This window comes from Megascapheus bottae, chromosome 10, assembly GCF_031878675.1.
Source record: "Megascapheus bottae isolate mThoBot1 chromosome 10, mThoBot2.hap1, whole genome shotgun sequence".
Classification (NCBI taxonomy): Eukaryota; Metazoa; Chordata; class Mammalia; order Rodentia; family Geomyidae; genus Megascapheus; species Megascapheus bottae.
Genome location: NC_143518.1, coordinates 34,304,721 through 34,317,125, shown reverse-complemented (window position 1 = coordinate 34,317,125; position 12,405 = coordinate 34,304,721).

Genomic DNA, 12,405 nt, shown 5'->3' with positions numbered 1-12,405 from the left:
TAGTTATAAAAGCTGAATTCATGTTTTGACTTGTGTTTGGATATTTTGTAAAATATTCAGAACCTACTAGGAAAATAAAAAGTAGCAGACTGGGAGTTTGGCTTAGTGGTAGAGTGCTTGCCTAGCATGGTTCTGTGGTGCTGTGGCTCAAGTGATAGAGCTCTAGCCTTGAGAAAATCCAAGGACAGTGCTCAGGCCCTGAGCCCAAGTCCAGGACTGGCAAAAAAATAAATAAATAAACAAATAAAACAATAAGAAAAGAAAAGAAAAGGTAGCATCAAAAAGAAAGGTAGGGCTACATGGTATGGCTCAAGTGGTAGTGAGCTTGCCTAAAAAACGTAAGGCCTCTGTGTTCAAATCTCAGAATTGAAAAAAAAGAAATGGAAATACGGTGTGTTTTGTTTATCAAGACCTTTTTTTTTTTGGTGGGTCATGAACTTGGCCTGGGTGTTGTCCCTGAGCTCTTCAGCTCAAGGCTACAGCTCAAGGCTACCACCCGTGAACCAAGCCCCACTTCTTGTTTTCTAGAGGTTAAATGGAGATAAAAGTCTCAGGTTCTTTTGTGCTGGAGCTAGCTTTGAAGCTTGATCCTCAGATTTCAGCTTCCAGAGTAGCTAGGATTACAAGTATGAGCCCAGGGCCTTTCTTTTGGATAAGAAGGAAAGGTTGGAGAGATTGTTGGCATGTATGAACACAGAATAATGAAACATCTTGAAATTGTCTTAGGAAGCAAGAAGAGGGTAAGGAAGAGTTATAGAGAGGAGGGTTGATTAGAATATATTGTATCCATGCATGGGAAGGAATGTCACAATGAGATCCTCCCTTGTATTGCTAATGGATGCCAATGGTGGGGGAGGGAGGGAGAACAAAGAGAAGAGGGAGAAAGAAAGAGAGGGAGAGGGAGAAGAAAGAGAGAAAGAGGGAGAGGAGGAGGAAGAAAGAGAGAGGAACCGTGGGAAAGGAGGGGTGAAGAGAAGGTGTTAGGAACTCATCAATGCAGACTACGAGCCAGTCTCAGAACCATTCTAGGAGATTCAATTCTTGTTCCTGTCATCAGTATTTTCTTTTGTTGTTTTAAACACCTTTTTATTTGAAAGCTACACAAAATAACCCATGGTATATTCTTGTTTTATAAAAGTGAAGTAATTCAGATGTAAATAAAGTGGCAGTGACGTTGCTCATCTAATTTCACCCTGACTCAAGGGGTAACCTCTGGCAAATTTTTATATCTCATTCCAGAACTTTCTGAATTAAACATATTTATGTAAATCTGTTTATCCCTACATATTTATGATACTTATTTTTGTTATTACTTACGCATTTCATAATACTATTATTAATACACTTTTTTTTTTTTGCCAGTCCCAGGCCTTGAACTCAGGGCCTGAGCACTGTCCTTGGGCTTTCTCAAGGCTAGAACTCTACCACTTGAGCCACAGCACACTTCTGGCTTTTTTCTATGTGTATGGTTCCGAGAAATTGAACCTGGGTCTTTGTGCATGCAAGGTAAGCAGAGTACCACTAGGACAAACTCCAGGCCCTATAAGTTGCTTTTTATAGTAACTACATAGGCATATACCACTCAACATTGTCCTTAAAAACTTTTTTTTTAATTAAGAAACTAAGTCAGGTACAGTGGCTCACACCTGTAAATCCTAGGTACTCGGGAGGCTGAGATCTGATGATCAAGGTTCAAAGCCAGCCCAGGCACAAAAGGACCTAAGGACCTGAGACTCTTTTTTTTTTTTTTTTTGCCAGTCCTGGCCTTGAGCTCAGGGCCTGAGCACTGTCCTTGGACTTTCTCTACCACTTGAGCCTCTGCACAATTTCCAGCTTTTTTCCCCCTTTGTATGTGGTACCAAGGAATTGAACCGGGTCTTCATTCATGCTAGGCAAGCACTTTACCACTAGGCCAAACTCCCCACCAAGGACCTGAGACTCTTATCTCCACTTAACCTCTAGAAAATGGGAAATGGGGCTTGGCTCAAGGATAGGGTGGTTTGCCTTGAGGTGAAGAGCTCAAGGACAGCACCCAGGCCAAGTTAAAGCCCCATGACCCACCAAAAAAATTGATTTACAAATTTAATGCAATCCCCATCAAAATCCCAAAGACATTCTTTACTGAAATCCAAAGGTTCATATGGAACACACACAAAAAAAGACCTAGAATAGCCAAAACAATTCTAGGCAGAAAGAGCAATGCAGGTGGTATTACAATACCAGACTTCAAACACAGCATGGTATTGGCATAAAAATAGACCAGAAGCTCAATGGAACAGAATAGAAGATCCAGAACTAAGACCACATACCTATAGTATTTGACAAAGGAGCCAAAGATATACAGTGGAACAAACACAGCCTATTCAATTACTGGTGCTGGCAAAACTGGGCAGCCACATGCAGAAAACTAAAATGGACCCCAGCCTTTCACCATGAACAAGCATTAACTCAAAATGGATCAAAAACCCCAATATTAAACCAGAAACCTTGAAACTGCTACACAGTAGAGTTGGAGAGACACTGGAACTCATAGCCATAGGCAAAAACTTCCTGAACAGAGTCCCAGGATCACAACAGATTGGAGAGAGACTCGATAAATGGGACTACCTGTTGGGAGCCAGAGTGGAATCAAACTGTACCTTGACTTGCATCAGACGATGGCTTTATTGTCTTATTGTTTTCTGGCCCTATTCTATGTAAATGACCTGAGAATTACCATATGAATGTAACACCTGGAGGTTCCCTGGGTCTGGAGGAGGGAAGAAGCTGGAGTAAAAAATAAACGGGGCAGTCTTTACCTGGACTGCGGACATACCGGACCCGGTGTGTCTGTCTCTCTTCTATTTCTTCCTAGTCCTTGCCCCCTATTTCAGGAATCCCAATCTGCGAACCCTGGTTTGCTGCCGGTTGGCCCCGGCATCTGGCGCCCGAACAGGGACCCTGAAAATCTGGGACGAAGGTGAAGGACCCCTCCCTGTGGTGAGTAACACATCGTAGGACTATTAAGAGAGTGTATAGTCAGGAGTAAAAATTATGGGTCAAGTTAATAGCCATAGGTCATATGTACCAATCTTAACAGGCTTACTTGAAGCCCACGGAACGTGGGTGGAAAAAGGGGTACTTCAGAGCTTCCTACAGTTTGTCGAGGAGGCATGCCCGAGGTTTATAGAGGAGGAATTCCAAAAAACCTGGCAGCGGATAGGAAAAAGAATTCAAGAATATTATAATGTATATGGCCCCGAAAAGACCCCAGTAGAGGCTATTGATGTATGGAATATAGTAAGTGAATGCATAGATCCTCTACATGAGAATGCTGAACTTAATCTTGAATTAAGGGAAATTTATGAGTTAAAGGACCCTTCTGGAAAACCTGAGGCTGAGCCATATGCCGCAGCCCAAGAGAGTCTAAGTGAGATCTTGAAAAGGGAACAACAACCAGTAGATATTGAGTATCAGAATTCAGGTTTGAATATCAAGGAGGAAAGTTATGATGAGTCAATGGAGGGCCGGATGGCTACGATGGAGAAGAAGTTAGAAGAAATGCTACATTTTCTATCGAAAATGGGGATGGAGCAGAGAGCCCCCCCAGAAGTAGGAAAGAAATATGACCCTCAGGCCACTATGGTGTCTGATTCTAAACCTTACCCCTCACACCCACCGCCTCCGGCTGCAGCCTTACAGCCTCAATCCCTTTTTCAACCTTTAGGCAAGCCTAAAGGCCCTAGCAACAAGTCCCTTTTAACAGGCACTACAACCAGGCACAGTGCATCGCAATTAAACCTGACTCAGGCTGCTAGAGAGAGGGAAGATATTTCAGGGCCTCGATGCTTCCCTAGTTTAGTTGATCATGATGAACAAGTATACCATCAACCTGTTCCTGTTAAACTATTACAGGATTTAAAGAGTGCCTGCTCCCAATATGGGCCAACTGCCCCTTTTACTCAAGTAATATTGGAGGCCGCGTGTGCTGGTATTGCATGCCCAAATGACTGGAAGCGGCTTGCCAGAGCATGCCTTAGTGCAGGAGAGTACTTATTATGGGAGACAGAGTTCACTGCACAGTGTCGGGCTAAAATTGAAACAAATGGGTCTAAGAACCTGCCTTACACTGTTGATCAGTTGTTAGGAGAGGGAACCTATAAAAACACCGAAGATCAATTGGGTTATGCAAAGGAGGCCTATTTACAAATAAATGCTGCGGCGAGAGAGGCTTGGAAAAGGTTACGCAATTCCAATCGTACAAAAAATCTAGTAGAAGTTAAACAGGAACCTCATTTTATATGTGTCCCATATAATCTACAACAACAAGATTGGCTATTCGCCCATTGCGATCCTTGGGCCATTGCTTGGGCCAATTATACGGGAAAAATTTTGCATCACTACCCGTCTAACAAACTTCTCCAATTTGCTGCGTGTCATACGTTTCTATTTCCTTCCATAGTACAGGCCTCCTCTTTATCTTCTGCCGCTTTGGTATTTACAGATGGATCCTCAAATGGAACGGCTGCTTTGACCATTAATGGGAAAACTCAATCTTGGGTTATGGGTTTTTCCTCCGCCCAAGAGGTGGAATTAGAGGCTGTTTTACAAGCACTCGTCCTGTTACAAGACAAGCCCTTTAACTTATACTCAGACAGTCAATATGTAATTCGTGCTCTTCAAGTCATAGAAACTGTTCCCTTTATTGGAACTACTAACTCCAATATTCAGACCCAATTTCGCCAAGTACAAACTTTGCTTTGTTCTCGCAACCACCCTTGTTTTTTTGGCTTTGTTCGAGCTCACACTAATCTTCCTGGCCCTTTAAGTGAGGGCAATGCAGTTACTGACTCTGCCACCAGAGTTTACTTAACTCAGGTTGAACTTGCTAAGCAGTCACATGCCATCCACCATCAAAACAGTCAAGCCTTGCGCTGACAGTTTAAATTATCTAGAGAAGCAGCACGACAAATAGTTAAGACTTGCTCCAACTGTGTCCCTTTTTCACCAGCCCCCCATTTAGGTATAAATCCACGAGGACTGCTTTCTAATCACATTTGGCAGATGGATGTCACACATGTTCCATCATTTGGCCGATTAAAATATGTTCATGTTACTGTAGATACTTATTCTAATTTTCTCTTGGCCACCCCCCTTGCTGGGGAAGCCATTAAACATTGTATTTCTCACTGCATTCGATGCTTTGCTGTGATGGGGATTCCCTCACAAATAAAAACAGATAATGGCCCTGGCTATGCAGGCCGAGCATTTCAATCCTTCTGCCATTCCTATAATATCACTCATATTACAGGCATTCCTTACAATCCTCAAGGTCAAGGCATCGTGGAGAGAGCTAATGGATTATTAAAACATCAAATTGCTAAAATACAGAAAGGAGAGTCATATCCCGCTACCCCTGTGAATATACTTAATTATGCTTTATTTGTTTTAAATTTTTTGAATTTGGATTCAAATAATTTATCTGCTGCTCAGCGATTCTGGGAAAAAAGAGAGCAGCGTGCTTTTGCCTTAGTAAAGTGGAAGGATCCCCTAACTGGTGCTTGGCATGGACCCGATCCTGTTCTAACCTGGGGTTGAGGGCATGTATGTGTTTTTTCACAAGGAGAAAATGACGCCCGCTGGCTGCCTGAATGCTGCGTTCGGATCGTGGAGAGTGACAGTGGCCATCCAAGCAGCGACTCACTGGGCCTACACCCCCAACCCTCCAGTGGTGCATCCTGCGACGTGGGAAGGACCTGAGTTATTTGTGCATGTCAATCGGGACTGCTACTGATCCACTTGTTCCACACATTCATATGAGCTGTGTTTCTCCTCCTTTTACTATTATGTAGGGACCTTTTAACATATTCATTGACTCTACACAATTTAATATGTGACATTATTTTGTCTTTACCATCCCTCTTCTTAATAACCTTTTTTGTAAAAGATGCCCAGGTGAAAAGCAAAGGCCTCCAGAGGTAAGTAGAAGTCGGCCGACCCCCCTGTATGTCTGCATTTTATTTTATTTTATTTTATTTTATTTTTGTTTGTTTGTTTGAAAAGGTGCACTGTGGGCCTAAAACAGAGGCCTGGGTGGTCAAGGGACGCCTTGACCCCCCCTCCCCTTCTGAGTTTCTTGTCGATAACAAGGCATACCTGAGAGTCCCACCAGCAAGACATGTCTAAATCTAAAAATAACTGTTTGGTGAAAACATTCATTTGAGCTCATGTTTTTTTGTGTTAAGTGTATCTGATTGAGTCCAATTTTCTTGTTATATGTCAATGTCTGATTATTTAAAAGTTTCTGTTTCTCTGTCTTGTTCATGTTACATATTTCTCCTTGTCCAGTTTTGTCTTTAAAATTGGTACCATTTCTAAGTATGGATCCGTATGGTTTTTCTGTGCGTACTCAAGCACACATCCTTGTTATTTATTTGAACATTTCTGGGCCTAGCATGGCCGCTCCCCCATGTCTGCAGTTGTAACAAGCCCTGGAAAAAATAAATTCCAGCTAAGTTGCCTTGCAAAAAGTTTTGTTTTGAACCTGGTTCTCACCTGTAAGAGTAAAATTGGCAAAACTCTCTTGACACAAACTTCCAGAAATTGAACGGCCGATATTAATTTTGCGTGCTTTATGATCTTTGAGTATGAATGTATGTGAATGAGTGAGTGAACATGTTCAAGGTTAAATTGTCAGCATGCTGTATAAAACAATGGATAAATTTATACTTACACACAAAGACAATTGGGTAAATCTAAGCTTAAAACTTCAACAAAAATATTAGGTTTGAATGTTTTACAATGTCTCAAAGAATTATTGTGTTGTCTTAAAGAAAAACTGGTAAATATTTTTCTAGATCCTGAAATCTGCATTTTATTGCAGGGCATACAGCTGTTTACATTGTAAACATTGTATCCTGTTCAGCACAGAGGTGTTAGGGAATTTGGGATTTATTACTTTAAGTTAAAGTTTGGAAACATGTATTAGAGATTTAAATGTAAAATTGTTCATTAATGTCAGAAACTTTGCCTGTCCTTTCTTGCAAACTGACACTAGAAATCTGATGGTAAAATGTGGATAATGTGATTAGTATTTTAAAGGAATGTTTAAAGGTTTATCTCCATGCTATTGGGTGTATTTTAAAAAGGAGAGGAAACTAATTCCAGACTTAGACTTTTGGTGCACTGATGTCTATAGTTCTTGAATTTGGAAAAAACTGTTATTTGAGTTTAAACTGTTGTTGGAGTTCTAGACAGTAATCTAAACTGCAAAAGAGCCCTTTTTTCTAAAAGGCAAGAGGAGTGCCTTGGGCCTTAGGGGGCCTGAAGGCAGAAGGAGTTCTTTGTGCCCTTAAAGGTTTTTCAATTGCAAATAAAGGCTAAGGTGTTAATTGTTTAAGCCAGTATCAGTAAAAGTTATTAAGAACATTGGAAATGGGTTTCTAAACAATATTTGAAAGTGAAGTTGTCTTAAATGTTTAAAGAAAGAGAAAAAAGGAAAATTAGGACTACCAAAGTAATTGCTTAATTGCTATTTCAGCTTGCTCTTGTAAGTTACCTTATAGCAACTTCCAGCTAGCCCATGGAGAAGGACAGCAATCCTTATTCAGATGTAACTTTGGCTTTTACCAGGTTCTAGGTAAGCTCATGCTTAGAGACTATTTCTGTGTTGACCACCTTGTTGCTTTAATTGGAGTAACGTGGCCTTTTGTAGGACTCATTGATCTGAAAGCCGCAGCTTTGAGCCTGCCCGGGCAAAGCAAAGTCCCTGTGAGACTATGGTGTCTAATCTGCCAGCAGGATGCTGGGACAGAGTTGCTTTGGAGCTTGAAGTGGCAGAGTGCTAGCTCTGAGCTGAAAAGCTGGGGGGAAGCACTCAAGCACCAAGCTCGGGACTCATAGTGGTAGGGTGCTAGCCTTGAGCTGGAGAGCTGAGAGACAGTACCCAGGCCCCGAGTTCAAGTACGGCAACCAACAAAGTGAAATGCCAATGGCACGTTTATCCCTGTGTGGAGAGACACTACTGGGACACGAAAGCCTCTGCTTGGATGGCAGAGATGGTGTCAGATCTTAGTCACTTGTGCTTGGCCAATCAAATTAATCAGAGCCGGGAGGTCATAGAATAGTTTGTAAGCATGCCTTACTAATGCCTGTGCCTTTCATAACTGGGCAGGAACTTGTCAATCTTCTGTGATAGTGGGTAGTTTAAAGTCCTAATTGAGCGAAATTTTTATTTTTTATTTTTGACACCAGCCACAAATTCAGGAAAAGTTTGTGGATCTGAGGCTTGTGTCTCTATTAATCTGTTTAGATCTGACAACTGAAGCATTGTTAAGGTTGCAGAAATTTAGTTCCCCAGACAATCAAGAAAAAGCCTTTGCAAATGGGTGCTATGTAAGCTACACTATTGTAGCCAAAGATCGTTTGTGCAGTTGTTAAATGTCAAATATGATCTCTAGTTTTGAGTAAATTATTGTTCCTAATATCTAATTCTTGCAACCCCTTGATAAAACAGGTTAGGCTTCTTAAGGTCCCTGGTCAAGCACAGAGACAACACCCCTGAGTCAGCTTGAAGAAGTCACAGAAGTTGAATCTCCGCCCATCAATCCCCGTTAGACCAAGGGACCAAAGTCATTTTTGGAAAATGTGACAGGATAAATTAGGGGTATAGAAAAGAGTAAAAATTGCACTTGTGTTTCTTTTAAAATAAAAAACGGGGGATATGTTGGGAGCCAGAGTGGAATCAAACTGTACCTTGACTTGCATCAGACAATGGCTTTATTGTCTTATTGTTTTCTGGCCCTATTCTATGTAAATGACCTGAGAATTACCATATGAATGTAACACCTGGAGGTTCCCTGGGGCTGGAGGAGGGAAGAAGCGGGAGTGAAAAATAAACGCGGCAGTCTTTACCTGGACTGCGGACATCCCGACCCGGTGTGTCTGTCTCTCTTCTATTTCTTCCTAGTCCTTGCCCCCTATTTCAGGAACCCCAATCTGCAAACCCTGGTTTGCTGCCAGTTGGCCCCGGCAACTACCTAAAAATAAAAAGTTTCTGCACAGATAAAAGCATAGCTACTAAAGTAGAAAAACAGTCAACCAAGTGGGAAAAGATATTTACCAATAATACATCAGACAAATGCTTAATCTCCAGTATCTACAGGGAACTTAAGAAACTAATCCCCCCCAAACCCAACAAACCAGTCACTAAATGGGCAAGGGAACTAAAGAGAGACTTATTAAAAGAAGAGGTTAAAATGCAGAAAAGCATATGAGAAAATGCTCATCATCCATAGTATAAAGGAAATGCAAATAAAAACAACCCTAAGATACCACCTTACCCCAATTAGAATGGCCAAGATTTTGAATTCAGACAATGACAGATGCTGGAGGGGCTGTGGAGAAAAAGGAACCCTACTACACTGCTGGTGGGAATGTAAACTAGTTCAGCCACTCTGGAAAGCAGTGTGGGGGTTTCTTAAAGAACTGAAAATAGACCTTCCCTATGATCCCTCCATACCACTTCTGGGCATCTACCCTGAACATCATAACCCAGGATATGATAAGGACACCTGCTCAGCTATGTTCATCTCTGCATTATTCATAATAGCCAGGTGATGAAAACAATCCAGATGCCCTACTGCAGATGAATGGATACAGAAAATGTGATATATATACATATACACACACATACACACACACACACACACGATGGAATTCTACATAGTCAACAGACAAGATAAAATAATGACATTTGCAGGGAAGTGAATGAATCTAGAGGGAATCATGTTGAGTGAGACAAGTCAAGACCAAAGGAACAAAAGGCGCATGGTATCCTTAATATGTGGATATTAGATCCAAACAGTACAAGCGGGAGGACTGAATATTTGCATACCCAATGCTATGGACATGGTATTGGAAATATAAACACAACTACATAGACATAAAAATCTATGGCTCTATAGACATAATGTCTTATTACATAGATTAATATGTATCCGTGACACATAAGCCCTCAGCCTAATTTTAATTATGTTCTAAAATCTAAATGCCAGTGATTGTATATAGAGATTCCCTTCTTGAATACTTGTTTGTTAAATATGTCATTTGAAATAAGACATAAAAATCAATGTTAATAATTTCTTTAATAAAAATATATTAAAAAGCTAAATTATACTAATACAAAACTAAAAAAACAAAAAAAACCCCAAAAAGCAAAAAATAAAGAAAAAAACAAACTACGTCTCACTGTGTGGTCCAGATTGACCTCAAATTCTCCCTCCTCTTGCCTAGGATACGGTCTGGGAGGATACAGGTTTCACTGCCACGCCTAACATGCAACACTATTTTTCTCCTGGTGCTGGTCCTGGGGTTTGAACTCGGGGCCTAAGCACAGTCCCTGAACTTTTTTGCTCAACACTAGTGCTCTACCACTTGAGCCACAGCTCCATTTCTGGCTTTTTTGGGTGTTAATTGGAAGTAAACATTTCATGGTCTCCTGCCTGGTTTGGAACAGTGATCCTCAGATCTGAATGACTAGGATTCTAGGCCTGAGCCAATGGTGCCTGGCTCCTTTGAGTTCAAGCCCCAGGACAGGCAAAACCAAACCAAACCAAACCCAAACAAACAGAAAAAAACAAGCATTAAAGTCCATGAGACTTTTATCTCCAATTAACCACCAGAAAACTGGAAGTGGCGCTGTGGCTCAAGGGTAGGGTGGTAGCCTTGAGTTGAAGTGCTCAGGGACAGTCCCCAGGCTCAAAGTTTAAGCCCCACGACTGCCCAAATGATAATAATAATAATAATAATAATAATAATAATAAATAAAAATACAGATTGCTGGGTCCTTACTCAAAATATCTGATTCTGAGCTGGCCTGCGAATTTGCATTGTCGTTTCCAGGTAATGAATGATGAAGCTGTAATTTCAAGGACTTTGAGATCCTCTGGTCTAAGACAGTCATGTGACATTATTCTCTTGACAGACCTTTACTGAGGATGGAGCATGTGATACAGTTCTGCAAAGTATCCTCAGTACAACCTGCTAGATGAGGCCAGTGATTTTGGGGCAGAAGTGTAATGAGCAGCTAGGCGCCATGGTGGCTCACGCCTGTAATCCTAGCTACCCAAGAGGTGGAGATCTGAGGATTGTGGTTCAAAGCCAGCCTGGGCAAGAAAGTCTGTGTAACTCTTATCCCTGATTGACCACCAGCAAACTGGAAGTGGCACTCTGGTTCAAGTGGTAGAGTGGTAGCCTTGAGCTGAAGAGCTGAGGGATAGCACCCAAACCCAGAGTTCAAGCCACAATAACCAACAGAGATAAATAATGAGAAGTCAGTTTTTGGGCATGCTGATGTTTAAAGATATACTGCTAGAAGCTACTGGGGCCATTATACAGCAAAAATCTGTGAGAGAAGTGGGTGACATTTTGAGGATGTCAGAAGACAACAGAAGAATCTAAATTACTGATGACATTGAGGCTGGTTAGAGGCAATGAATATGTAGCACTGCATTATAGAAAAATGTCATATGACTACTCAAACAGGAAAACAAAAGGCAGACCAGCCAAAACTGCCTGGGATTAACATGACCCCAGGATGGCCCCAACTGGCCTTGGCTTCTCTATGATGACAGAGCTACATCACTGTTGCCTTTCAATGAATCCAAGTCAGAAAAAGACATGCTTAATCCCTAACTTCCTAGTCCATGCACCAAGTTTGTTATGGAAAATTTGGGGCTGTTAAACTGACATGGGTTCTTACATCTTGCAAGACACAAGCATAAGTAAATGCAATAGGAAAAGTTATTAGGAAAGAGATATGGTAGAGAAAGAGAGCATATTGCAGACAACACTTCCTCTTGCCTCAGCCATCTTGTGTCATCTTGCTCCTTATACAGCCTGGCCTTGAGCTAATCAGGGAACATTGGGGTTCTTGAAGATACATGTCTGATTATTGGGCTGCCATTTTGTTGAGTGTAAGGTTGTGATGGCAAAGACCAAAGATTTAGCATCTCCATTTTATTTCCTCATTCTAGTGTTCTTTTTACTTTCTCCTTGTTATGTAGCCCCTAGCCTTTACTTCTTTGTCAGGCAGAGCTTGGTTTATCAGTTAATCCTGCCATCTCAAGTTAGGTGGGTGGAAATTCCATGCCTGCTTTTCTAACCTGTATCATCATTAGTATTGCAAAATTGCTCTTCTCATCATTCAGCTGGCCCCATGACATATTTGAAAGGACAAAACAAGGGAGTAAACTGTATGCGAAGAAAATACTGATCTATTCATTGGAATTCCCTCCCCAGCTTAACCTGTGGAAAACTCCCCCCTCCATTACAGATTGCCCATGAGATTCTAACCAAAACTTTGGAGGACGAGATGCTCAAAAAGCCTACTCTCACCCCTTGAGGATATACTTTTGTCTGAAATAA